General features: G+C 48.1%; 3 non-coding genes across 3 annotated transcripts; all 3 read left to right on the forward strand.

Annotated features, from left to right (window-relative positions):
- The first annotated feature begins 3,594 nt into the window (after nucleotides 1-3,594).
- trnaw-cca (transfer RNA tryptophan (anticodon CCA)) lies at nucleotides 3,595-3,666 on the forward strand. The gene has a single exon. It is a non-coding gene; the product is annotated as a tRNA-Trp (tRNA).
- A 13,581-nt stretch (nucleotides 3,667-17,247) lies between these two features.
- trnal-uaa (transfer RNA leucine (anticodon UAA)) lies at nucleotides 17,248-17,330 on the forward strand. Its single transcript has one exon. It is a non-coding gene; the product is annotated as a tRNA-Leu (tRNA).
- A 4,843-nt stretch (nucleotides 17,331-22,173) lies between these two features.
- Nucleotides 22,174-22,256, forward strand: trnal-cag (transfer RNA leucine (anticodon CAG)). The gene has a single exon. It is a non-coding gene; the product is annotated as a tRNA-Leu (tRNA).
- Nucleotides 22,257-27,542: the final 5,286 nt, after the last annotated feature.

Raw genomic sequence — 27,542 nt, forward strand, 5'->3', positions numbered from 1 at the left:
CACAGGGAGTAATCCTGAGATTACAACCCTAGAGGTCCTGCTCTTTAACCTTCTGCCTAACTCCCTATATTCACTTTGCAGAACCTCATCTCTCTTCCTGCCTATGTCGTTCGTACCAATATGGACCACGATCTCTGGCTGCACACCCTCCCCTTTCAGAATTTCCGGCAGCTGCTCCGAAACATCCTTGACCCTAGTATTAGGGAGGCAACATACCATCCTGGAGTCTCGTTTGCGGCCACAGAAACGCCTATCTGCACCCCTTATGATAGAATCCCCTATCACAATAGCTCTTCCACCCCTTTTCCTCCCCTGCTGTGCAGCAGAGCCCTCCGTGGTGCCACGGACCGCGCTGTTGCTCTTTTCCCCTGGGAGGTCTTCCCCCCAGCAGGAACCAAAGCGGTGTATCTGTTTGAGAGGGGGATGGCCACAGGGGACTCCTGCACTACCTGCCTGCTCCTACTATTCCATCTGGTGGTCACCCATCCCTTTTCTGCCTGTGCATCCATTACCTGCGGTGCGACCACCTCACTAAACATGCTATCCATGACGCCCTCAGCTTCGTGGACGCTCCACAGTGAAACAACCCGCAGGTCCAGCTCCATAATGCGAGTAGCCAGTAGCTGCAGCTGGATACACTTCCTGCACACATGGTCGTCATGGAGACTGGGAGGGTTCCTGAATCCCCACATAGCGCAGGAGGAGCATATCACGGGGCTGAGCTCTCCTGCCATGACTTACCCTTAGATTAATTAGTTACTCCCTTAATTAAAAAATACTAATGACACTATGGGCATTGTTCTACCCACTACAATCTAAAGTCCTTCATAAGCTACACTGAATAAAAAAAACACTTTAGTAGTACTCATCTTATCAGCAGAGGTTTTTTTTTCAAGTAAAAAAACTTTGCCCTTTTCTTTAAGATATTTAAATACACTAACAGCAGTGACTCACCAACCAATCACCTTGCAGCTCTCCTCTGACATCACAGTTGGCTTCTTTTTTTTCAAAACTCCAGCACACTGGAAGATCTCCACTCCACTCCTGGAAGGTAAGAGACTGGGCCTCGATCCTCGGATTGGATTTATAGGCTCCGCTCTCAACGTTCTCCTCATATCGGTCCATATAGGTCTGCTCCGCTCCGCTCCGCTCCTCTCCGCTCCCGGAAGGTAATTCACCAGCTTTTGCAGAAAAGTCGGTCTTAAGCTGTTGCAGTACCTGTTAGAAAGATAGTCTAAGCTATTCTGAAGTCATCTTCCAATGTCATCTACATGGAAGCAGGATTTTAAAGGATAAGATGTAGTTTTTAAAAGTCACTTCAATCTTGCTCAAGAGTCTTTGCAAAGAAGCCAAGTAAATCTTGATAAAAAGTCATATACATTTAGAGATCTTTTAAAAGCACTTCAATCTTGTTAATAAAAAGTCAGATGTAAATTTAAGAACTCTGATCAGGCTATGCTAAAAAGTTACATACAATTAAGAAACAAAATACAACATTTAAAAGCTCTGAACTCCCTCTGAAAGTTGACCACTGCTGCTGCCGGTGTCTTCCTGGAATAGTGGAGCTGTTGTGTCAACAGAAAAGTCCTTCCCGAGCAGCCCTGAGCCTGTTGGTACCGGCTTTAATCCAACCCAGGTAAAAATCAGGGTACATTGTGGGCAATGAGCCCAAATTGCTGAACTACAGGTCCCTGTCACTTTAAAGAGTGGGCTGGTGCGATTATGATCAGAGGCTCCTTCTAAGCACATTTCTCACCACCACAACTTCCAGATGCTGGTGTTAGTGTGTGCATGTACCGGCAGTTGCAGTGCTGTTCAGACCCTCAATAGCAGTGAAAGTCTCAGAGTTCACCGCTATTGGGGCTGTAAAATCCAGGCCGATATCTCACAGTCCTGTTAGATTTGCTCTCCCTCTGTACAAAATCAAACTCCACACATTGTCTTTCACTCACTCCTGTTTCCAGCCCTGATGGTGCAGAAATCCCCTCTCAAAGGTACACAATCCAGTTGATTTCTGATCAAATACCTCCTTCCTCATTCAATAGAGGAAACAGGGACATGAACAGGAGTCAGGTGCAATAAAGTTTCACCAACAGAGCAAAGAAAGGCACCAACAAAAGTCACACCTACTTTCCAAATCATTTCACTGGAATATTCTTTCACTTGTTTTGTCGGATGACTGCAATAAATCTGAAAATGAGCACCACGAGGTTTGTGTTCACTAGTCACTTGTTCTCCTGTGTTTGTCTGTCAGGTTTGTAATTCAGTTTGTATTGGATATTGAAGAGAATCTCTTTTCAAGATGATTGCACATTGTACTGTGTTTAAAGCAACCAACTTGTAAAATGGCAGATAATGAATGTTTCAATACCTGTGTGACCAGATTCTTCCAATGCTTTTCAACAGCTAGATTGATGATGCTTGGAATCTGTATCCTGTGGAGAATGGGAGAGGAGAATAAAAACATGGTGCATGAACAGGACAGACTGTGTAAAATGGGAGCACAGAAATACTGCCACCTCATTGAAAGTTAATGAGATTTATTCTAAGTCAGATACCTGTCCACAATGAACAAGTGAATACATTAATTGTCCACTTTCAATCTAAATGGGACTGAGGTTCCAACAGAGAAGTTTTCTGGAAAATACCTGCTGCAGTTTTAAAATTGATGAACTGGAACATCTTATACTAACTTTCAAATAACTGTAGTGATTGTATAGTTCTCATAGTGGAGAGAAGGAGTTGTTTATAAATATAAGCAGAAAGACACATTTGTGGATTGGTGAATGAGCTTTATCTTTCTGAAATGTATTTGTCCATTGGTTGCAGGTCACTGGAAATTCTTTTTTACATTTCAATTGTAGCAGCAGCAGTTAGCAGCAAAATGTCTGATTAATCAGAGTAGTGGGTCTGGGAAACACTTAAACAGCCGAGACCCTGTAAAACAGAACTCCAAGTAATAGTTTAAATAAGGCACTGAACTGACAGAGCGGTAAAGGCCTGCTCAGGTCAGGAAAAAAAACCCGACACGAACCTGACAGAACCACATTGGACCCGAGCCCGACCCGGCCCGAGTATCTCCATTTATTCCCGTGCCCGAACCGACCCGAGCCTTACCCGACCACCGGAATGTTCACTTTATCTACCTCCTGATTCCGAATCTACAGGAAGCTGCAGCATGAGCGCAATGACGTCATAGAGATGCTCACTTGCTCACTGAGCAGACTCAGAGTTTCCCTCCTTGATGACCCGGACTCCCAGCTTAGGTTGGCTTTTCAACTTTTGACACTTATTAAACTCAACTTCCCAGCAGAGTTAAATGTAATACTTACTGTGTGTGTCCGACACGGACTCAGCCCGACCTGGACCCAGCCCGACCCGAACCTGGCCCGACCTGACCCGAGCCCGAAAGCCAGACCCGGAAGAGCGACCCAACACGACCCGGACCCGACACAGGTCGTCGGGTCCCGTTGGGTTCAGGTCGGGTGGCAGGCCTTTGCAGAGCGGAGGTCAGATGAGGATTGAATTAATTTCAATCACTGAATCTAAACAAGAAGTAAATCTGCCAGGAATGGAAGACTTTGCTTTATCTGTGAGCTTGTGGCGCAACGGTAGCGCGTCTGACTCCAGATCAGAAGGTTGTGTGTTCAAATCACGTCAGGCTCAGTTATATTTTACAGCAGTTCAAGTTCCTGGATTTTATCTCAGAAGAGAGTTCGTTCTCTTGGAATGTTCGTGCATGGTAGAATTTCAAGATCAACTTTAATAGATTAAAGTCCTGATTTCTGGTTCCGTTCCATTTCCATGCTCAGTTCTTATTTCACACTGTTTATATCAGAACAATGTTTCAGGGATGTGATGTGTCCATTGTTTGTACAATCGCTCTGTCACCCAGTGTGAGAAATAAAACACAAACCGCACAGCGTGCGGCTCAAACCCATACCTGGCTCTGTCTATAGGCCGCTTAGTTCAGTTGGTTAGGACGCAGTGTTGATAACAACAAGGCTGTGGATTTGATCCCCATGTGCGCTGTCACATGGTCAGTCATTAATTTGACACATTTTTGCAACACTTAAAATCCAACTTTTAGATGCAAACAAGTTTACATAAAATGTCAAAGGGAATTTATTTTGAATAACATCCATTGTATCTTTGTCACTGGTCTGGAGTAACACAGAATTCTTTCCAATTATCTTCCGTTTGCTGATAAACATTGAACTCGTGGCCTGTTCTCGTTAATGGTCACGAGCAGCAAAAACAGACAGAGCGAGTCTGACCGCCCAGAGATGTGGAAAAGGCTTCAGTTTGGGACATATGCAGCAAATCAAATGTTCACCCGGCCCCGAAAGATTCAAAAACTGGGGAAAAGGACACAGGAGATAGAGAATAAGCTAAAGCTGACAATGTAAATATTTCCCATCATTGATATCTCTCTTTTCCAATCCAACCTTCAGAGTTGGGTAAATAATTTCAGTGTAAATTGTGCAGCTCAAGAGTCAAAACCAAAGGGCGATGCAGAATAAAGGAGAACTGCCAAAACCCCAGATTGAACCAGGGATCTTCAGTCCAACACACTCCCAACTGAGCTATTTCAGTCTCACAGTCTTGGGATGATAAGTGGCAAGTAATATTCGCACCACACAAGTGCCAGGCAATGACCATCTCCAACAAGAGAGAATCTAACTATCTCCCCTTGACATTCAATAGCATTACAATCACTGAATCCCCCACCATCAACATCATGGGGGTTACCATGGGTAGCCATACAAATAACGTGACTAGAAGAGCAGGTCAGAGGCTTGGAATCCTGAGGTGAGTAATTGCAGTGCAGCTGTTGGCTCCACCCCAGGGGCTGAATTTGTTCTGTAAACCATGAAGCAGCTTCCTCTCAAATCCTAGGTTTATCAATAAATCCTCTTACAAAAGCCCCAAAGTGTGATATATTCCTCTCACTCATCCATGACTCCTGACTCCCCAAAGCCTGTCCACCATCTGCAATTCACAAGTCAAGAGTGTGATGGAATACTCTCCACTTGCCTGGATGGGTGCAATTCCAACTCAAGAATCTCAACACCGTCCAGGACAAAGCAGCCCACTTGATTGGCACCCCATCTACAAACATTCTCTCCCTCCACCATCGGCACACAGTGGCAGCAGTGTGTACCGTCTACAAGATGCACTGCAGCAATGCACCAAGACTCCTTAGACAGCACCTTCCAAACCCAGCGACCTTTACCACCGAGAAGGGCAAGGGCAGCAAATGCAGGGGATACCACCACCTGCAAGTTCCCCTCCAAGCCACACACCATTCTGACTTGGAACTATATCGCCGTTCCTTCACTGTCGCTGGGTCAAAATCCTGGAACTCCCTTTCTCACAGCACTGTGGGTGTACCTACCCCACATGGACTGCAGCGGTTCAAGAAGGCAGTTCACCACCACCTTCTCATGGGCAGTAAATGCTGGCCTAGCCAGCGATGCCCACATCGCATGAATGAATGAATAAAAAAGTGAAGTATCGCTTGTGTCATTGTTTTGGTAGAAAATATAACCCTGGTGGAATTGCCCCTCCCAATCACACCTCACTTCATAGAACATAGAAAATGGAGAACATTTATGGCACAGAATGAGACCATTTAGCTATCGTGTCTGTGCCAGCTGAAAAAGAGCGATCCAGCCCAATCCCACTTTCCAGGTCTTGGGAATGGGATCTGAACAGATGTCAGAGCTCACATTATGTGAATGTTCTGTTGAAGTGTTGGTGAGCTGATATACCAGGGGAGATTCACACTGTTGGACACAGTGTGAAATACATTCAAGTATTTATAAAACATTACAACATGTGAGTAATATTCCCCATTGATTTCTCAGCACTGATGGATTGTGAAGTGGGAGACAGCCAGAAGTCCCAGTGATCCACACTGACCCTGAGCTGAGAATGAAATGAGAAAAAGTTCAATCTTCAGCAGCGAGATGCTGCAGAGAGGTAAGAGTCCTGAATCAAGGAGAGATTTTCTCATCCTGCTGTTGAATCTCATTTCAAACACTCCTTGAACTCTCTGCCGAGGAATTCAGAGCTGGATAACGCCTGTAAAATCAGCCTAAAAAGGAAATAGAAAACACCCACCGTGGGCTCAAACTCAAAAACTTGAGATTCAGAGTTTCATGCTTTCATCGACTGAGCTCACCAGGCCTGAGACAGTGTCCCCGTCCTGTCTGTTATTGGACGGTGCAGCTGTTGCCTCCACCCCAGGGGCTGAATTTGTTCTGTAAACCATGAAGCAGCTTCCTCTCAAATCCCAGGTTTATCAGTAAATCCTCTTACAAAAGCCCCAAAGTGTGATATATTCCTCTCACTCATCCAGAATAAAAGTTACATCTTTTGCTCTTTTTACCTTCCAAACATTGACTTCTATTTTACTCAGCATTTATTTCTCTCTCCTTTTTATGTTGTGCATTTCCTAATAAACATTTCATTTCAATTATTTATGAGGGATGAAATGAACAGAAAAGATTTTCTGCAATGGTACCAGGGGTGTGGGACAGAGTGAGTGGTTCGGATCTGGAATACACTGCCTGAGAGTGTGCTGGAGGCAGATTCAATCGTGGCTTTCAAAAGGGAATTGGATAAACACCTGAATAGAGAAAATTTGCAGGGTTACAATGAAAGGGCAGAGGAGTGGAATTAGCTGATCTGCTCTTGCAAAGAGCTGTCAAGGACATGATGGACTGAATGGTCTCCTTCTGTACTGTAACCATTTGATTCCTTGATTCTAACTCTGTCAAAGTTGTTCTGAACTTGCTCTGCTCCAAGGAGAACAACCCCAGCTTTTCCAGTCTCTGCACATAACTGAAGTTATGAGGAACCATGGGGAACCCACTGTAAACCTTCCTCCAGACAGAAATACAACTGTTCACCACCACACTGTGACCCAGCTGTTCACATGATTTGGATGCAGGGACCAAATGTAGTATTTCCAAGTTTGCAGATGACACAAAACTAGGTGGGAATGTGTGTTGTGAGGAAGTTGCAAAGCGGCTTCAAGGGAATTTGGACAGACTTAGTGAGTGGACAAGAAAGTGGCACATGAAATATAATGTGTAAAAATGTGAGGTTATCCACTTTGGTAGGAGAAACAGATGTGCAGATTATTTGTTAAATGGTAAGAGTGTGAATGTACAAAGGGGCCTGGGTGTCCTTGTCAATAAGTGACTGAAAGCTAACATGCAGGTGCAGCAAGCAATTAGGAAGGCTAATGATATGTTAGCCTCTATCGCAAGAGGATTTGAGTACAGGAGTAGTGAAGCCTTGCTTCAATTGTATATAACCTTGGTTGGTCTGCACTTTGGAATACTGTGTGAAGTTTTGTTCCCCTTACCTTAGGAAGGATATCATTGCCATAGAGGGAGTGCAACGAAGGTTCACCAGACTTGTTCCCGGGATGGCGGGACTGTCACATGAAGAGAGATTGGGGAAACTGGGCCTGTATTCTCTAGAGTTTTGAAGAATGAGAGGTGATCTCATTGAAACTTACAAAATATTTAAAGGGATAGACAGGTAGATGAAGCTAAGATGTTTCCCCCGGTTGAGGAGTCTAGAACCAGGGGACACAATTTCAACGTAAGGGGAAAGCCACTTAGGACAGAGATGAGGAGAAATTTCTTTACTCAGTGGGTTGTGAATCTTTGGAATTCTCTACCTCAGAGGGCTGTGGAAGCTCAGTCATTGAGTATGTTTAAAGCAGAGATTGACAGATTTCTAAATACAAATGACATAAGGGATATGGAGATAGTGTGGGAAAAAGGCATTGAAGTGGACGATCAGTCATCATCATATTGAATGGCAGGGTGGGCTCGACGGGCTGAATGGCCTACTCCTGCTCCTATGTTCCTATCAGTCTGCAAACTTCATATGCATGCTGTCATTGTCCCTTTTATTCCATGGGCTTCAGTTTTACTGGCAGTCTAGTATGTGACATCATCAAGAAGGTTTTTAATAAGTTAAATAAGGAGAAATTGTTTCCAGTGGCAAAAAGGTCAGTAACCAGAGGATGTATTTATCAGGTGATTGAGAAAAGAACCAGAGGCGAAATGAGGAATGATTTTTTATACAGTGATGTGTTGTGATCTGGAATGCACTGTCTGATCGGGACTTGAAAGCAGATTCAGTAGTAACTTTGAAAAGCAATTGGGATAAATACTGGAAGGAAAAATGTACAGATTACAGGAGACAGCACTGACACAATGGACCAAATGGTCTCCTTCTTTGGGTATCATTCTATGGTTTTATGAACATAATGTTGATACAATTCGCTGAGTTGGAAGGGAAGTGAACTCAGATTCCGGGTATTCTAAACACCAGACCCAAACCAAATGAACAAGCCCGTTGTTTAATCTCTGTTTTTCACACCAGCTTCTCCTCGCTCTTTCTGTGTTTCCTGCCTGGTCTGTTCCTCTAACCTTCATTCCTGACACTCTATTGAGAATGGCCAACTCACTGCACCTCTCACTCACACCGTCACTCCACCCCTTCACCCACTTCCAAACCTCTCTGTTCAACAGTACCTCACATCTGCTCCTCTGCTCCATTAATATAACAGGAAAACATTTTCAAACAGACATTTCCAGACAGTGAACGTTCCAGTAAGACAAGGTAAAGATCAGATTCATTCACTTTAAACACAGAGAGAGCAGCTCTCCCTGTTCAGTCTAAGGAGCAGATGTGGTATCACTCCCATTAGTCTTAGAGACATGGGCCAGAATTTTAAGGGACCGTTGGAGACGGGAATGGAGGCCGGGGAGGGGGAGGGGGGGGGGTGGTGTATAAAATAGGGATGGAAGACGTTGGACCGGATTTTTCTGTCGGCGGCTGACATGGAGGGCAGACTTCGCACATCCACACGGCAAGAAGGCATTTCAAGTATTTATGAGTCCAATTGTCAGCAATTTTATTGACTGGATCCAATTGAACTAATAGCACACGGGAACCACGGGGCTTCAGTGCCTCGCCTGGTTAAAGGAGGCAACTGCAAGGTGGTAGCTGAGTGTTGGCTTCACTGGGAAGCGATCGGGTGAGGCAGCGTCACTTGGCAGCAAGGGTAGAGGGGGAAAGGGCATCGGGAAACACTGTCAGGAGTGGGGGCCAATGTGCCAGCTCTGCAGAGGGAACAACACCAGGGTGCCATTGGGGCAGTGCCACTTCATTGAGGATGACAAATGAGGTAAATGTGGCTGGGTGTTGTTTACTGTGAAGGCCTTGCACTCAGGGAGGGGCAACCTGTCATGGGCCTCATTCGAGGCTCCCATTGAGGAGGAGGAGGAGGAGTAGAGAGGAAGGGAGGGAGGCGCAGGCACCAGCAGGGGCACCACAGCAGCTTGGGGGCCCACAGGAAGGCCAGCCTCGAACAGGAGGCTGGAGAAGGAGGCAGAGGAACACGTCAGCCGAGGTTCAACTACCTGCAGATGTCCGAGTGACAGTGTCTCCGCAGACTGCACCTCTCCACGGAGGTCGTCACTGATCTCTCTGCCATGATGCAGCTGTGCCCCATGCGACTTGGTGGGCACCTGATGCCAGTGTCACTGAAGGTCACCGTGCCACTGAACTTCTGCACCACCAGATCATTGTGGGGATCCACTGGAGATATGTGTGGAATCTCACAGTCTGTAGTGAATCAGTGCATCAAGGAGGTCACCAATGTCCTGTTCAGGAGTGCCGGTGACTATGTGCACATTGATCCAAACAGTCAAGCTGAGAGAGCTATAGGATTTGGGGCCATCGCTGGATTCCACCAGGTGTAGGGTGTCATTGACTGCACCCATGTGACCATCAAGGCTCCTGCAGACCAGCCATCAGCCTTCAACAGGAAGGGCTTCCACTTGCTCAGTGTGCAATTGGTCTGCGACCACTGCAAATGGATCCCATAGGTGTGTGCACAAATCCCGGGAAGCAGTCACAACGCCTGCATACCAAGGCACTCCCAGGTGCCAGAACCTTTCCGCGGCCTCATCCACTTTCAGAGATGGATCCTTGGAGACAAGGGCTACCCACTGAGGACATGACTACTGACGTCTGTGAGGAACCCACGCACGGATGCAGAGGAGAGGTACAACACCTGCTGCGGGTCAACCCGAGCGACCATCAAGGAGGCCATTGGTCTCCTGAAGATGAGATTCAGGTGCCTAGATCGATCCAGTGGAGCCCTTCAGTATGTCCCGGCGAGGGTCTCGCATATCGTGGTGGTTTGCTGTGCACAGCACAATCTGGCATTACAGAGGGGTGAGGTGTTGACTAGTGAGGATATCGTGGAGTGTGATGTCTCCTCTGATGATGAGGATGTGGAGGAGGATGCTGCCCAAGCAGTGCCAGATGAAGAACCTCATGCACAGCAGGAAATGGGCCATGAGATACACACAAGGGAGACATGAGACACCCTTATACATTCAAGTTTCCTTTGAGCCTTCCCACCTTCTGGAACCACAGCAATAAAGTCTTAGCTTTAAGCAGCCCTGTTGTCGCCTCCTTCCTTCTGCACTGCAGAGTCCAGGTACACATCGCACAGTGACAAGGCCGAAGCTTTGTGAACTCAGGGCTTGGTCCCTCACTTCCAGCCCCTTGGGAGGAAGGGTTTAAATGAAGTCCCAAAGGGCATCAACAATAGGAAGGAGACATAGTGAGAGAACATCATTTCTTTCTTCCGTGTGACACCAAACGCAACCCTATCCATCTGGAATGCACATTCACCATGAACCCTAAGTGAATCTAGGTGCTCTTCTGAAATCTTTTCCGGGTGCTCCTACGTGGTGCTCCCCCTGTTCTGTCAGCTGAGATGGAGACAGGCTGCTGACCTTGCTTGGGATGACATTGGTGGCCGTCCTCTTGCTGCCTGAGGCCTGGAGGGCCCCGGCACACTGAGGGCCTCCTGCACAGGTACAGAGACCCCCCTCTGTCATCGAGGGTGATGGAGGCAGGCACTGGCATCACTGGTGTCACTGGCAGAGGGGCTTTAGAGCTACTGTCCACACCAGGAGCACCCAGAGAGGAGACCCCAGATGTAGCAGCCAGCTGCTCCTCCCCAGTTATAAGACACACTTGTACCTCCCTGCTGACCTGAGAGGGACGTGGACCTGGTGGAGAGTTCAGGTGCCTCGTCCCCCCTCTCGCCTTGTCACCACTGGATGGAGCTCATGGACAAAGTGATGGAGTGCAGGTCTGCGCACATCTCCGGCAGCCACTGATTGGTCGGCTGGATCTGGCTCTCCATCAGAGTCACCAATCTCTCAAGGAAGGAAGCCAGACACACCCCCATCGGAGACAGTGCAGCATGCAAGGCCTGGATGGACTCCTCCATCATCCGAGCTTGGGTACACATAACCTCCGGCAACTCTGCCAGATGTTGCCTGACCTCTTGCTGCAGCTGCAGCATTTCCCGTGTTGCTGGTGACACCAGAGGCACGTCATCAGCCTGGGACTCAGCATGGGCCTGGCCTCCCACAGACTCCCAACTGCCAGTGGCCTCGGCTGTCACAGCCTCCATCAGCTGCCCGGGCCTGTCTGTGACGTGCTCACCAGCTTGTGTGACCAAATCTCACAGCGAGTGGATTCCCACCGAGTGAGGGTTTCTGTGCTGGTGGAGGGTGCAGGGGAATGATGTGACGGTGCACCCTCTGAGGCTCCCACCTCCTCCTCAGAGGTGTCCGGCTGTCCCCCAGTCTCTCCAGCTCTTCATGCTTGTCGTTCATCCTAGCCTGCATGAAAAAACAGTGACATTGAAGGGTTAGGGTCTGCCCATCGCGACATTCCAACCACCCCTACTGTGCAGCTCCATTGATGCAGTGGTGAACAGATGTGCAGTGTGGTTCCTTTGCAGCGGATGCTCCCTTGTGCCCCAGGAGATGTTCAGTCACTCTCTTGGGTAGGTGACCCTGTCTCTCCATCAGCTATGGAGCAGCTGCCTTGCTGCCCGGCCTGTTCCATGGCCTCCTCCTCCATCGGGATGAGGACACGGAGATAAGGCACTCCACCGCCAGTCTTGACACGCTCTTTCCGATTGTGGGCTGTCTTCTCCTGCAGCCACTATGATCAACAAAATTAGTCTCCCAGCGGGGACAAACCCAATATCTCTGATGGTGATAGTCCAGCAGTCCATGATGGGGACACACATATTCCTCCTGCATGTGGCCCCCTCTCGAGGGACTGTGTGAGTTTATACAATGACTGACGTGCACCTCTCACCGAGATGCAGCCAAGCCTCAGGCAGCATGTCCTGCTGCCCTTCCCCAATACACATGACTTAGTGGTCACTCCCTTTCCACCAAACACTCCCTCTCACTCTGCCACATGCAATGTCCAAAGGGTCCAAAGTGTTTGGAGTTCTCACCTGAGCAGCCTGGATCAGGTCATTGACCCACTTCCTGCACTGGATCCATGTCCTGGGGGTGACCCCACAGCTGCTGACTTCACCTACTATCTCCAGCCAGCTTTACTTGGTCAGGTGGGCAGGTCTTCACCTCCCATCCCTGGGAAAGAGGATCTTCCACCTATCTCTTGCCACCTGGAGGCGAACCTGCAGGAAGGCATCGCTAAACTGTGGGACCATGGTCACTGCAGGCTCGCATTCAGCTCCTTACCTATCAGGCAGCAGAGGCAGCAGAATGGGTCCTGGGGCAGCAGATGCAGCAGAACAGGTCCTGAGGCAGCAGAGGCAGCAGAATGGGTCCTGGGGCAGCAGATGCAGCAGAACAGGTCCTGGGGCAGCAGAGGCAGCAGAATAGGTCTTGGGGCATCAGAGGCAGCAGAACGGATCCTGGGGCAGCAGAATGGGTCCTGGGGCAGCAGAACGGATCCTGGGGCAGCAGAGACAGCAGAATGGGTCCTGGGGCAGCAGAGGCAGCACAACGGATCCTGGGGCAGCAGAATGGGTCCTGGGGCAGCAGAGGCAGCAGAACGGGTCCTGGGGCAGCAGAACGGGTCCTGGGGCAGCAGAGGCAGCAGAACAGATCCTGGGGTAGCAGAGGCAGCAGAACGGATCCTGGGGCAGCAGAGGCAGCAGAACGGGTCCTGGGGCAGCAGAGGCAGCAGAACGGGTCCTGGGACAGCAGAGGGCTCTCAGGAAGACACTCCTTTAAACCAGGCAGCAGTGAATGCAGGTCTGGCAGCCCTTTCAATATGGTGCCAGCACCTGCCGTTGTGTCAGATGTCGGTGCCATCGGTGCCTCGTTCCCTGCCTCTGGTCCTTGTTTACATGGGCCCCACGCCTCCCCTTCATTAATTGGTCGGCTGCTCCGTGATCGGGGTCGGTCGGCCACATTTCACTCGTGTGGTGATGACACCCGCTTCCGGTGCCTCTGCCGAGAGCCGCACCGTTAGTTTAAAATTCAGCCCATGGGATCAAGAGTGGAAAATCTCCCCTCTGATTCTCTCTACTTAAACTGATGGAGACACCAAATTAAAACTGATGAAACCAGGGATTGTATCCTGGTTCTTCAATCTAGTGTTCTCCCAACTGAGCTATTCCATCCTCACTGTGAACTCATCTTCATTGGAGACAAATATAACTCCAGGCGGAATTTCCTCACCCGTTCATTCCTCACTTCAGGGGAATGGGACCCGACCAGATCGCGGAACTCAGATTATGTTAATGTTCTGCTCTTGATATCTTAATATTATCTTGAGTTTGAGCCACTTTTAATCAGGTTCACAGACAAATTCTTCCATCATCCCTTCTCCCACATTCTCTCTCTCTCATTCATTCTTTATTCCTCACAGTCCAGAAAGGGTTAGGAATCAGAGCTCACCTGCAAACCCTCTGCACACAGACCTCTGTCTGTTACCCTGTTTGATCCAAGAGACCAGTCAATAAATTACACTCTTTATAAACACAGAAAGCTGACTCACAGTGTTGGACAGAGATAAATACACTGAAGTCTTTTGAAAAAAGTTCATCTTACGGGTTGTTACTGAACCCACAGAGCACGACGGGCCCAGGCTCCAGCTCCAGCCCCAGCCTGTGCTGTGTTAGCTGATGCCACCTGGTGTGATACTGAGCCACACGGAGCAGGAAAGGGCCTGGTTATATTCATGGCCTGTGTTGAGTTAACTGATCCCACTCAGTGTGGTAAGAGCCACACAGAACAGAATGGGCCCAGGCTCCTTCCTCAGCCTGAGGGATGATAGTTCTTCTCACACGTTGTTGTACAGAGCCCCACACAGAACAGGGAAATCTCAGGCTCCATCCCCGGCCTGTGGTATTTTACTTCATCGCACCTGGTATGGTACGGAGTCCCCAGAGCAGGAAAGGTCCAGCTTCCATCTCCGGCCTGTGCTGAATTAGCTGATCTTACCTGGTTGGCACTGAACCACAATCAGAGAAGGATGGGCCGAGGCTCCATGGCCTGTGGTGTGTTAGTTATTCTCATTTGGTGAGGTACTGAGCACCATATAGAGCAGGATGGGCCTGTGCTCAGTGAGCTGATCTCACCTTGTTTGGTCCTGCGACCCATACACAGAGCAGGACAGGCCTAGGCCTAATCCTCAGCCTGTGTTCAATTAGCTGATCTCATTCAAAAGATTTTGATAAGGTTCCACACAAGAGGCTTCTCTATAAGATTAAAGTCCCTGGTATCAGTGGTAATATATTGATCTGGATTGGGAACTGACTGGCACGACGTAGGCAGAAAGTAGTTACAGATGGATCTGGATCTGTTTGGAGACCAGTCACCAATGGTATCTCACAGGGATCGGTGTTGGGACTGTTGCTCTTCATTATTTTTATTAATGATCTGGATGTAGGTGGAGGGGGCACCATCTGTAAATTGACAGATGATTTGAAGATCTGTGCGAGTGTTTAGACTGTAGACGATACTCGACTGTTTCAGGCTGATCTTAATGTGTTGGGAGATTGGGTTCATGACTGGTAAATGATGTTTAATTTGGGTAAGTGCAGTGTTATTCATGTGGACAGGGCGAATGCTCAACATTCATACACCCTTCAGGGAAAAACATTAAAGTAGGTGGAAAAAAGAAAATAATTTTGAGCAGAGATCTGGATGTTCTAGTGCACAGATCTCTAAAGTTACAGCAGCAATGCTGTGAAGTGATAGTTGGAGCAAGTAGGGGGTTGGGCTGCATTCAGAGGATAATTGAGTATAAGATGAGGCATATTCTTTCATGGGATGTGAGCGACACTGACAAGTCCAGAATTTGTTACCCATCCCTAATTGTCCTTGACAAGATGGCGGTGAGCTCCCTTCTCGAATTGCTGCACTCCATGTGGTGTAGGTACACCCACAGTGCTGTTAGGAAGGGAGATCCAGGATCTTGACCCAGCATCAGTGAATGAACAGCGATATATTTGCAGATCAGATGGTGTGTGACTTGGAGGGGAGCTTGCACATGGTGGTGTTTCCATGCATCTGCAGCCCTTGTCCTTCAAGGTGGTGGAGGTCTTCGGTTTGGAAGGTGCTGTCTGCGGAGCCTTGGTGAGTTGCAGCAGTGCATCTGGTAGATGGTACACACTACTGCCACTGTGCGTCAGTGGTGAAGGGAGTGAATGTTTAAGGTGGTGAATGGGGTGACAATCAAGGTGGCTGCTTTGTCCTGAACAGTGTCGAGTTTCTAGAGTATTGTTGGTGCTGCACTCATCCTGGTTTGTGCCTTGTAGATGGTTGACAAGTTTTGGAGAGTCAAAAATCACAAAATTATTACAGTGCAGAAGGAGGCCATTCGGCCCATTGTGTCTGCATAGAATCATAGAACATAGAAAGTTTACAGCACAGGCAGGCCAAAAAACGAGCCACCCAGCTGAATCCCATTGCCCAGCATTTGGACCGTAGCCCTGCAGGTTCAGGTACTTGAGGTGCACATCCAGACACCTTTTAAATGAGTTGAGGGTTTCTGCCTCAGCTACCCTTACAGGCAGTGAGTTCCAGACTCCCACAGCCCTCTGGGTGAAAAAACCTTTCCTCATCTCCCCTCTAATTGTTCAACACATCACTTTAAATCTATGCCCTCTAGTCACTGACCTCCCTACTAAGGTAAATAGACCCTTCCCATCCATTCTATCCAGACCCCTCACAATTTTGTACATTTCAATCAAATCTCCCCTCAGCCTCTTCTATTCCAAGGAGAACAACCCCAGTCTATCCAATCTTTCCTCATAGCTGCATTTTTCCAGTCCTGGCAACATCCTCGTAAATCTCCTCTGTAACCTCTCTAGTGCAATTACATCCTTTCTGGAATGAGGTGACCAGAACTGCACACAGAACTCAAGTTGTGGCCTAACTAATGTTATATACAGTTCCAGCATAACCTCCCTGCTCTGATATTCTATACATCGGCTAATAAAGGAAAGGATTCCATAAGCCTTCTCAACCAACTTATCAACCTGTCCTGCTACTTTCAGGGATTTGTGGACATTCACTTCAAGGTCCCTCACTTCCTCTACACCTCTCAGCATTCACCCATTAATTGTGTATTCCTTTGCTGTGTTTGACCTCACCAAAGGCATCACCTCACACTTCTCCAAGTTGAATTCCATTTGCCACTTTTCTGCCCACCTGACCAGTCCATTTCTCCAGCTCTCCTAATGAGCATTTCACCACGTGCCTTGAGCTGAGTTACTCATCACAGAATTCCCACTATCTGATTTACTCTTGTAGCCAGAGTATGTATATGAATGGTCCAGTTAAGCTTTTGTCAATGGTAACCCCCAGGATGTTGATGGTGGGGGGATTCAGCGATGGTAATGCTGTTGAACGTCAAAGGGAGATGGTTACATTCTCTCTTGTTGGAGATGGTCATTGCCTGGTACTTATGTGGTGTGAATGTTACTTGCCACTTAGCAGCCCAAGTCTGAATGTTGTCCAGGTCTTGCTGCTTCTGGACATGGACTCCTTCAGTATCTGAGATGTCCCGAATTTGTCCTTTTATGAAACCTTGGTCAGGACTCACTTGGAATATTGTATCCAGTCTTGGTCTCCTCACATGATGGGTGATATTGAGGCTTTGGAAAGGGTACAGAGGAGAGACATTCGACGAATTCCCAGTATAAGACATCTTGGTTATCAAGTTAGACTAAAAGATTTGGGACCCTACACCTTAGAGAAACCTAGACTGAGGGGTGATCCGATTGAGGTTCATAAATAATGAAGGGTCCAATTAAGCCTGGGAGAGGAGTCATAACTTTATATTGGAAAAGGCCAGATGGCACCCGGATCACATTAAATTTCATTTTCAGTGGTGGGTTAATGGACCAGGATGGCCGAGTGGTTAAGGCGTTGGACTTAAGATCCAATAGACATATGTCTGCGTGGGTTCAAACCCCACTCCTGGTATCTGTGCTTACAAAATGTTATTTATTCTTTCCCTGACTTTTGCCTTGCACCATCATCTCTTCTGTCATTTAATCACTCTTGCCTTCCAACTGATCACAACTGCCGATTATTTGATCTGCCCCAGCACCGTTCCTTGGCTCTGCGCTTGCTTATAAACTGGTAAATCTTTAACTTAATCTCCTCTGTACCCTGACAATGACCTTCTCATCCTTCCTTGATTGTGGTTCCTCACAGGATCCACTGCCTCTCCGACTCCCCTCCAGGTCACTGAAGGCCCTGAGCCTTGGTCTCGCTTTATACGCTAGCTGGTAGTTGATTCCTTGCAGGTCTGCCACCGCTCAGGAGAAGCTCAAGACCCAGATCAAGCGAAGTATCAAGAGGAATGTGAACAAAGGCTCCCTGGTGCAGAGCAAGGGACAGGGCGCCTCCGGCTCCTTCAAAATCAGCAAGAAGGAAAACCCAGGGAAAGGTGGGAAAGAAGGTGAAGAAACCAGCAGCCAAGAAATCTTTAGTGAAGAAACCAGCAGACAAGAAATCTTTAGTGAAGAAACCAGCAGACAAGAAAGTGACAACAAAGAAAGTAACAGCCAAGAAAACGAACAGCAAGGCGGCGGCAACGCCAAATAAGGCGGTGAAGAAAGCAGTGCTTCAGAAAAAGTCTCCTGCGAAGAAGGTCAAAAAAGGCAAGAGTGCGGCGGGCGGAAAGGCGCTGAAGAAAGTGCAGACATGGAAGAGCAAGGTCAAGACGAAAGCAGCGAAGTCTCAGAAAGCAGGGTCTGGAAAGAAGTGAAAGCGCGGGAAACTTGTAAACATCTGAACACAAAGGCTCTTCTCAGAGCCACCCACATCTCTCAGGAAAGAGCTGATCCCCTGATCAAATGATCCCTGTCCCGGCCCCGCCTGCAGATTCCACATGGAAATGATTTGGAGTAAATCCAGGATCCCTGGTGACTCCCCTCCACCCAGCCCTTTCCCCACTCTCTGTAATAAAACAGAGGGATATCCGGCCCTCACTCTAACTGGGGATGTGTTCGGTGCAGTCTCAGTTCACAAATTCAGGGGGAGAGTCTGTAAGACAGTAACACTGGCGGAGAAACCCCACCTCACAACTCAAACCCCAACACGAGTTTCTCCAATTCAGCTGGAGTCGGGTGACAACAGGAGCTGGGATAGGCTGTGATCGGGAATGTTAGGAATGGATTTGTTCAGGGAGGAATGTACCTGGAATCTCCGAATATAATAGTTCCTTATTTCCCCAGATGACACATTCTGCAGTGAGAGTGAAAAGTCTCTTCACTGCTTCACATTTACTAATTGTTTGGTTCTAGATGAATAATGAGTCAGAGAGTAATGACAGGATCTGAAGCTTCTCTCACACCAGCCCTTGAATGACTCAGTGTGAAGTGTCCAATGTGTGAAGCTACTGCCAGGGTTTGTCAATCTGAACAGTTTCAGCTCAGTTCCTGGGGGCCTGAAATTCCAACAGTTTGACTCTGTCTCTGATTGGTCACCCGCTTCTCAATCCAATTCTTAACCAATCGGAGTGTCACATAAATTAAATAGAAGTTCTCATTGGCTGAAATTTTCCAATTGGAAAAAGCCCGGCAATTCCAGAGCAGGAAGGAATTGAAGTGATGGAAAATTTCAATTTTCAGGCAACAATTTTAAAACCTCTCATTTTATGTTCTGTTTTACTGTATTTACCGTCACAAAATCCTGACGCGATTTTAGGAATCGTTTTCATTTGTCAATCTGTTAACTGTAAGCGGCGGGAGGAAGGTCCGGTTCAGCAATTTAAAACGGGACAAATATCAGCTTCCTCTCTGTAAAAGGAACAAATTAGCGACGAACCGCTTCTCACAGGCTTCTCGGGGACTGACAGAAACGAGCGGTTTCTGATCTTTTCTCCTGAAAGAGGCGGATAATGCTGCAGGGAGCAATGAACTGCCCTTCACTTTCTGGCTGCTAATACACCCCTGACTTTAAACAGTTCAAACAGCGACTGATGCTTCTGTCGGAAAATGAGCAGATTCACCAGAATGATCCCGGTCCATCATGGCCAAAGACATCCAGCTGGCCCGCCGCATCCGCGGGGAACGCACCTTAAACCCAGCTTCAGTAACAAGTGTAACAAGGGCTCTTTTCAGAGCCACCAAATCAGCAAAGGAAAGAGCTGCCATCTCTGTTCATCATCAAACCCATTAGATTGGAGGGGCGGTCACATGGTTTCTGTTTTGTCACATCACTTTCCCGAAAGGCCTGTTGGACTGAGAGCTAATCTGGAATTTAGAAAGCAGCATTACCGGAGACTCATTGCTGCTCAGCACAATCTCAACCCCGCTCCTGGGATCCGTTAGCTGGCATTTGGGGAAAAGAAATGGATCCCAGTTTTATTTGGAAGGCATTAATGGAGCCGGGTCCGTTCACATGAGGGTTATTTACAAACATTACCCAATGAGTTCACTAATATTTGAATCCATTGGAGATCAGTACACAGGATATGTGAGGCAGCTCGGTCACTCTGACTGAAACCGCCAGTTCCCCGGGGCTGCAGACCCTGACACTGCGGGGAGAGAATCCCCGACTCTCTCCCGCCGCCGGGGGAAACAGACAGCTCTGTGTCCGGAGAATAGGGAGGGCCGGGGGGAAGGCACATATTAAAGCGCTGCAATGGACTCAGCTCCTGTGTGTGCACAACTCTCACTGATTCCGTCCTCTGGGAACAGTGCGGTCGAAACAGATCAGGTTAGGAGAGAAACACACAGCCCGAGAATGGCCTCTTCCTTCCTGCATTTACTCTGTTCCGGGAGCAGATTCTCATTGAGAAGCGGCGCTCAGATCACCAGAGAGAAAAAAAAAACACAATTCAAACTGTCCAAATGAAAAACAGAGAATTAACCCGGACACTTCCATTATTAAATTAATTCATCAGCTCCGAACCAGTTCCCGTTAATGTACCGGGATAATCTCGGGATTTATAAAATCGAAGGCAGCGGGATTTATTAAATTGTTGATTCTGACACCCTGTAGTTCACTTCTTCACTTAACTGGAGGGGGAGATGTGTGAGCAGAGAAACAGAGCGAAATCCAGAGAGGGAACTGAAATCTTTTTTTTAATTTCCAAAATATACTTTATTCATAAAAATCTGTAAAAATTACATTGCCAAACAGTTTCCAAACAGCACCAAAAAATACAAACATTGCAAGGGAGATCAGTTTCCTTCAATACTGTCATGAGTTTCTTCCCAACCCTTCCGTTTCACAATTGTCATATCAATTACAGTTTTACATTTACAGCAATTGAGAATATTAACGATACAGTTCGAGGGGTTTCCCATGGATCCAGCCCCTCAGTCTAGCTTGGTGGGGGAACCTTACACTGTGGTCTTTCCCCATTGAGCCTTTGCTGCAGCTGCTCCAAGCTTTAGTGCGTCCCTCAGCACGTAGTCCTGGACCTTGGAATGTGCCAGTCTGCAACATTCGTTGGTGGACAACTCTTTGCGCTGGAAGACCAGCAAGTTTCGGGCAGACCAAAGGGCGTCTTTCACCGAATTGATAGTCCTCCAGCAGCAGTTGATGTTTGTCTCGGTGTGCGTCCCTGGGAACAGCCCGTAGAGCACAGACTCCTGTGTTACAGAGCTGCTTGGGATGAACCTTGACAAAAACCACTGCATCTCTTTCCACACCTGCTTTGCAAAGGCACATTCCAGGAGGAGGTGGGCGACCGTCTCTTCCCCACCACAGCCAACGCGGGGGCACTGTGCGGAGGGGGCGAGACTTCGGGTGTGCATGAAGGATCTGACGGGGAGGGCCCTTCTCACCACCAGCCAAGCTACGTCTTGGTGCTTGTTTGAAAGTTCTGGTGATGAGGCATTCCGCCAAATGACTTTGACGGTCTGCTCGGGGAACCATCCGACAGGATCCACCGTTTCCTTTTCCCGTAGGGCCTTGAGGACATTCCGTGCAGACCACTGCCTGATGGACCGGTGGTCGAAGGTGTTTTCCCGCAGAAACTGCTCCACGAAGGATAGGTGGTACGGCACGGCCCAACTGCATGGAGCGTTCCGCGGCAATGTGACCAGGCCCATCCTTCGCAACACCGGGGACAGATAGAACCTCAGCACGTAGTGACACTTGGAGTTTGCGTACTGGGGATCTACACACAGCTTGATGCAGCCGCACACGAAGGTGGTCATCAGGATGAGGGCCACGTTGGGTACATTTTTCAACTGAAATCACACCTGGACAGATGTGTAACAGGTCAATCCACTGTGACAATAACTCCATCACTGACTCCCTCCTGACAGTAACCAGCCCTTTCACAGAGACTGTGGGTGGCTCTGAAAAGAGCCTTTGGGTTATTAGATGACATTTTGGCCGCTTTACTTTTTCTGGGAGCTCTGAGCGCTGGTTTTCTTGCGCAGCAGCACGGCCTGGATATTAGGTAGCACCCCGCCCTGAGCGATGGTCACTCCTCCCAGCAGCTTGTTGAGCTCCTCGTCGTTGCGGACGGCCAGCTGCAGGTGTCTGGGGATGATGCGGCTCTTCTTGTTGTCCCGGGCCGCGTTACTGGCCAGCTCAAGGATTTCAAGCGGTCAGATACTCGAGCACAGCAGCCAGATAGACCGGGGCTCCGGCACCCACACGCTCAGCAGAGTTACCCTTTCTCAGGAGCCTGTGAACACGGCCCACCGGGAACTGCAGTCCAGCCCGGGAGGAGCGAGACTTGGCCTTGGCCCGAGCTTTCCCGCCGGTCTTTCCTCTTCCAGACATTTCCACAATCTCACAAATACTTTCACAAAGAATGAATAATTTCCTTAGCATTAATAATAGCCAGTTGGCGGTCAGGATGGCCGAGCGGTCTAAGGCGCTGCGTTCAGATCGCAGTTTACATTAGAGGCGTGGGTTCGAATCCCACTTCTGACAAGTTGTGTTTTGACTGAACTGGAGGCGTTTGGGAGCAGCGGTGAAGAGCAAAGAGAAAGCAGGAAAGAACATGGACAAACAAAGTAACAATGGACCCAAAGATGTTGCAACAAAACATTAGAGTAAGAGGCAACGAAGCAAACAGCAGGGCACAGAAAAGATCAAAAATGTAACCTTTGTATCGGGGTGGAAGATGTTGCCAATATCCTTAATGAATACTTTACTGTTTTTCCCGAATGAGAGGGTGATGCAGATATTGTTATTAAGGAGGAGGAGTGTGAAGTATTGGACGTGATAACTTCAGGAGAGAGGAAGTATAAATGGGATGAGCATCCTTGAATGTGGATAGATCACCAGGACCAGATGAAATGTACCCCAGGCTGTTGAAAGAAGCCAGGGAAGAAATAGTGGAAGGTCTGACCATCATTTTCCAATCCCTCACTGCATACAGGTGTGGTGCCAGAGGATTGGAGGTCTTGTAACGTTGCAATAAAAGCAAAATACGAGGCAGATCAAGCATGGCTGATCCTTTCGAGTAGAGAAACAGGGCTGAATTCCCTGAACCAGTGCTACAGCTTTCAGAATAGAAGGAGCCTATACACACCTGATGGGTTCCACTTAAACAAAAGAGCTGGAGGTGTTGACAGTCAGAACAGATAAAATGTGGAGGAGTGTTTGAAGCAGATGCTGTGTGGTTACTGTAGTTGTACTATGGAGTTATTTCAAGGAGGTGATTCTGAATGTAATGGATCAACGTGGACCCGTCCAAGGCAAAGGTTCTAAGCTTCCCTGTGGTCCAGCCTGGTTGAATGGAACTGAAGCAAACAAATCATCCAGAAGTGGAAAAGAAATATAAGGCCATGAAAGCACAGAATTCAGATGGATGCAATACCAGATGGTATGGCAAGAGTGTAAAACAGCAACAGACTGGTGAATAAAACTTTCCCATTGAATAAGACAAGAGAAGAGAAGGGTAATAATGGTGTCAGAGGTGAGTTGTGACACTATTCACATTCCACCTTGATCTGAATAGGACTGTTGAAGGGAGTGATTGAGAAGAATAGAGGAGAAATGAAAAGAAAGGAGAAATAAACAAAAGGTCTTTTGATTTTAGAATGCTTGTGTTTGGAAATGACAGAATGTAAAGTGTGTGTGTCAGAAGATATAGAGCGAAGTTGGGTATGACAAGATCACAGGAAAGTTGTGCCCTGAGACAAGGTGTGTGTTGACAGGAAAGCTGCTTTCTTTTGCACAATATGTATTTTATTCATATAATTTGTGCAATTACATTGCAAAGCAGTTCAAATTTAATATTACATAAGGTACAATACAGATCAGTTTCCTTCAATAATGTACATGATGTATCTCACTATCCCTGCCTGCACAGGTTATATTTACAGTATTTACATTACACATCAAACATTCTCTGGTGCAAACAGCCCGAGGGGTTTTACACGGGTTCCAGCCCCTCACTGTACTATGGCCTACTAGGGCCTTAGACTGCAGCCTTTCCCCATTGAGTCTCCATGGTGGCTTCCCCAAGCTTTAATGCCATCCCACAGCACATAGTCTTGGACGTTGCAATGTGCCAGTCTGCAACACTCGGTCATGGACAGCTCTTTGCACTGGAATACCTGTCCCACGGCCGGGCTCGTTCTCAAGAGAGATCATTTCAAATGAACATTTCCTAAATCCGTGCTTTCTCTCTCGCAATAAAGAGAACAGGATGTCTGGCAGATTCAGTGTGAGACAATAACACTGCCGGGTAAAGGCCGCTTTCCAACGCCAATCTTAACATAGGAGATTCCCCAAACAGCTGCAGTAAGGTGCTGTAAACTGCTGGAAGCGGATGTGTGTGGAAATGGTGATGTTACTGAGGAGGTTTCTTGTTATAGAATGGACTGTGTTTTGGTGGGAATATTACTGAGTGTTAATTGCATCGGGACCATATTTAAAAGCTCCGGCTTTCTGGAAAGCCTTGACTGTGAAGGCCGAGTCTGGAAGGGTTTGTGTGGAGAGCTGGGTTTCGGTTCTACTGTTAATAAAGGGTTTGAAATTGGCAGCCCGGAGGAAACTGGAGGTGGAGCTGAAAGATGAGGGGCCGTTCTCTCTCTGTCTGTCACTCTGGGTGTCTCCTCCATCTAGCTCTCTGTTTAATCTTCACTCGTGTCTCCTCCCCTCGCTGCTCTCACTCTGCCTTTCTCAGCCAGGTCCAGGTGGCCTGTATAAAAAGGAGCCTGACAGAATCAGTCTCTTTTATTGTGCACTGATTTGAGGAAAGAATCAACATGTCTGCCAGTAAACAAGAGTATGCTCCAGGCTGGCAGCATGTTAGAATCCATGAGGAAAGGCATCAGCACCCTCATCGACAAGCAGAAGGGGGAGAGGACAGAAATCAGAAATTGGTGGCCCAATTTCTGCTTAATGCTGACTGCAAGATTCTGTCAAAAGACGTAGCCAGTTGATTCAAGTCTGCTCTGGAGTTGGTGATTCACCCTGATCAGACCTATACTATACCAGGCAGGACAATCTCTGATAGCATTGCGCTACTCAGGGATATGATCACCTATATACGGGACAGGAGGGTGGACACCTGCCTCATCAGCCTGGACCAGGAGAAGGCTTTTGACAGGATATCACACACCTACATGATGGATGTGCATTCCAAAATGGGGTTTGGGGAGGGAATCTGCAATTGGATCAAACTACTCAGCACAAACATCAGTAGTGCAGTCTCAATCAATGGGTGGGAATCAGAAAGTTTCCCGATCCAATCTGGAGTCAGACAGGGCTGTCCTCTCTCCCCTGTCTTTGTTTGCAGTATTGAACCCTTTGCTGAGTCTATTAGGAAGAATGCGAGCATCAGAGGGGTGACAATCCCAGGCAGCGGAGGCACTCAGGTTAAAACCTCCCTGTACATGGATGACGTCGCCGTTTTATGCTCGGATCCACTGTCTGTGCGCAGAGTGATGAGCATCTGCGACCAGCTCGAACTAGCCTTGGGAGCCAATGTTAAACACGGCAAGAGCGAGGCCATGTTCTTTGGGAACTCGGCTGACCGATCCTTTGTCCCCTTCACCGTTAGGTCAGACTACCTGAAGGTGCTGGGGATATGGTTTGGAAGGGCTGGGACGTGCACCAAAACCTGGAAGGAGCGAGTAGCCAGGGTACAACATAAGCTGAGCATGTGGGAGCAGCGATCTCTCTCCATTATGGGTAAGAACCTGGTCATCAGGTGCAAGGCGCTCACATTGCTGTATGTGGTGCAGGTCTGGCCCATACCGCATTCCTGCGCTGTGGCGATCACCTGAGCCATTTTCCGCTTCATCTGGGGATCCAAAATGATCCGAGTCCGGAGGGACACGATGTTCAAACCTCTGGATAAGGGCGGGAAAAATGTACCCAACGTCGCCTTCATCCTTATGGCTACCTTTGTGTGCGGCAGCATCAAGCTGTGTGTAGATCCCCAGTTTGCAAACTTCAAGTGTCACTACGTGCTGAGGTTCTATCTGTCCCCGGTGTTGCAAAGGATGGGCTGGTCATATTGCCGTGGAATGCTCCATCCAGTTGGACTGTGCCGTACTGCCTATCCTTCATGGAAAAGTTTCTGTGGAAAAACACCTTTGACCACCAATCCATCAGGCAGTGGTCTGCACGGAATATCCGCAAGGCCCGACGGGAAAAGGAGATGGTGGATCCTGTCGGATGGTCCCCTGAGCAGAAGTCCAAAGTCATTTGGCAGAATGCCTCATCACCAGAACTTTCAAACAAGCACCAAGATGTAGCCTGGCTGATGGTGAGAAGAGCCCTCCCTGTCAGATCCTTCCTGCACACCCGAAGTCTCACCCCATCCACACGCAGCCCTCGAGGTGGCTGTGGTGGAAAAGAGACGTTGCCCACCTCTTTCTGGAATGTGTCTTTGCAAAGCAGGTGTGGAAAGAGATGCAGTGGTTTTTGTTGAGGTTCATCCCAAGCAGCTCTGAAGCACAGGAGTCTGTGCTCTACGGGCTGTTCCCAGGGACGCACACCGAGATAAACATCAACTGCTGCTGGAAGACTATCAATTCGTTGAAAGACGCTCTTTGGTCTGCCCGAAACTTGCTGGTCTTCCAGCGCAAAGAGTTGTCCATGACCGAATGTTGCGGACTGGCACATTCCAAGGACTACGTGCTGAGGGACGCACTAAAGCTTGGGGCAGCCGCAGCAAAGGCTCAATGGGGAAAGACCACTGTGTAAGGTCCCCCCACCAAGCTGAACTGAGGGGCTGGATCCATGGGAAACCACTCGAACTGTAGCCAGAAAATATTTGTTTGCTGTAAAATGTACATGGCATGACAATGAAATGGAAGGGTTGTGAGGCAACTCACTCCTGTATTGAAGGAAACTGATCTCCTTTGCACTCTTTGTATTGTTTGCCTTGGTGCTTTTTGGAACTGTTTTGTGATGTATTTTTTTTTTACAGATTTTTATGAATAAAGTATATTTTGGAAATCAATAAAAGAAAGTCTGGCAGAGGTAAAGGAGGGAAAGGACTGGGCAAAGGCGGAGCAAAGCTGCACCGCAAAGTGCTTCCTGATAATATCCAGGGCATCACCAAACCAGCAATCCGCCGCCTGGCTCACCGTGGCGGGGTCAAGCGGATCTCGGGTTTGATCGATGAGGAGACTCGCGGGGTGTTGAAGGTTTTCCTGGAGAATGTGATCAGGGATGCGGTCACCGACACTGAACACGCCAAGCGCAAGACGGTCACTGCCATGGATGTGGTGTTCGCTCTGAAACGGCAGGGCCGCACTCTCGACGAATTCAGCGGCTGAACAACTCGACCCTTTCCAGCAAACACAACAAAGGCTCTTCTAAGAGCCACCCACCGCCTCACAGAGAGAGCAGTGACCTGGAAACGGGAGCTGGGATAGGCTGTTTAGAAATGTCTGGAATAAATCTGTGCTGTGTTCGGGTATAAAACTGGAATCCCCAAATTTGACATTTCATTTGTAGCAAGGACGTGCAGTGGATTTGATTTTCTAAACGGGCTGTGTAAACAGTGCCTGAGGCTCCACATTTAGTTATTTCCCCCGTCCACACATACCCTCAGTGAAAAGCCACATCACTCCTCCAGAATCACTCATTGTTTTCATAGAATTTCAAAATGATTTCGCTGCAATGAGGGAATCCGGGAGTTTTGCAGCAGCCGTTAAATCGGTCACTGGAACCAGACCCACTTGTGATGTTATTTCTCCCGAGACGGTGTTTCCTGCACTGAAACTGACAGGGTTTGTGAAACTGATC

Source organism: Heterodontus francisci, chromosome 35 (genome assembly GCF_036365525.1).
Source record: "Heterodontus francisci isolate sHetFra1 chromosome 35, sHetFra1.hap1, whole genome shotgun sequence".
NCBI classification, from domain to species: domain Eukaryota; kingdom Metazoa; phylum Chordata; class Chondrichthyes; order Heterodontiformes; family Heterodontidae; genus Heterodontus; species Heterodontus francisci.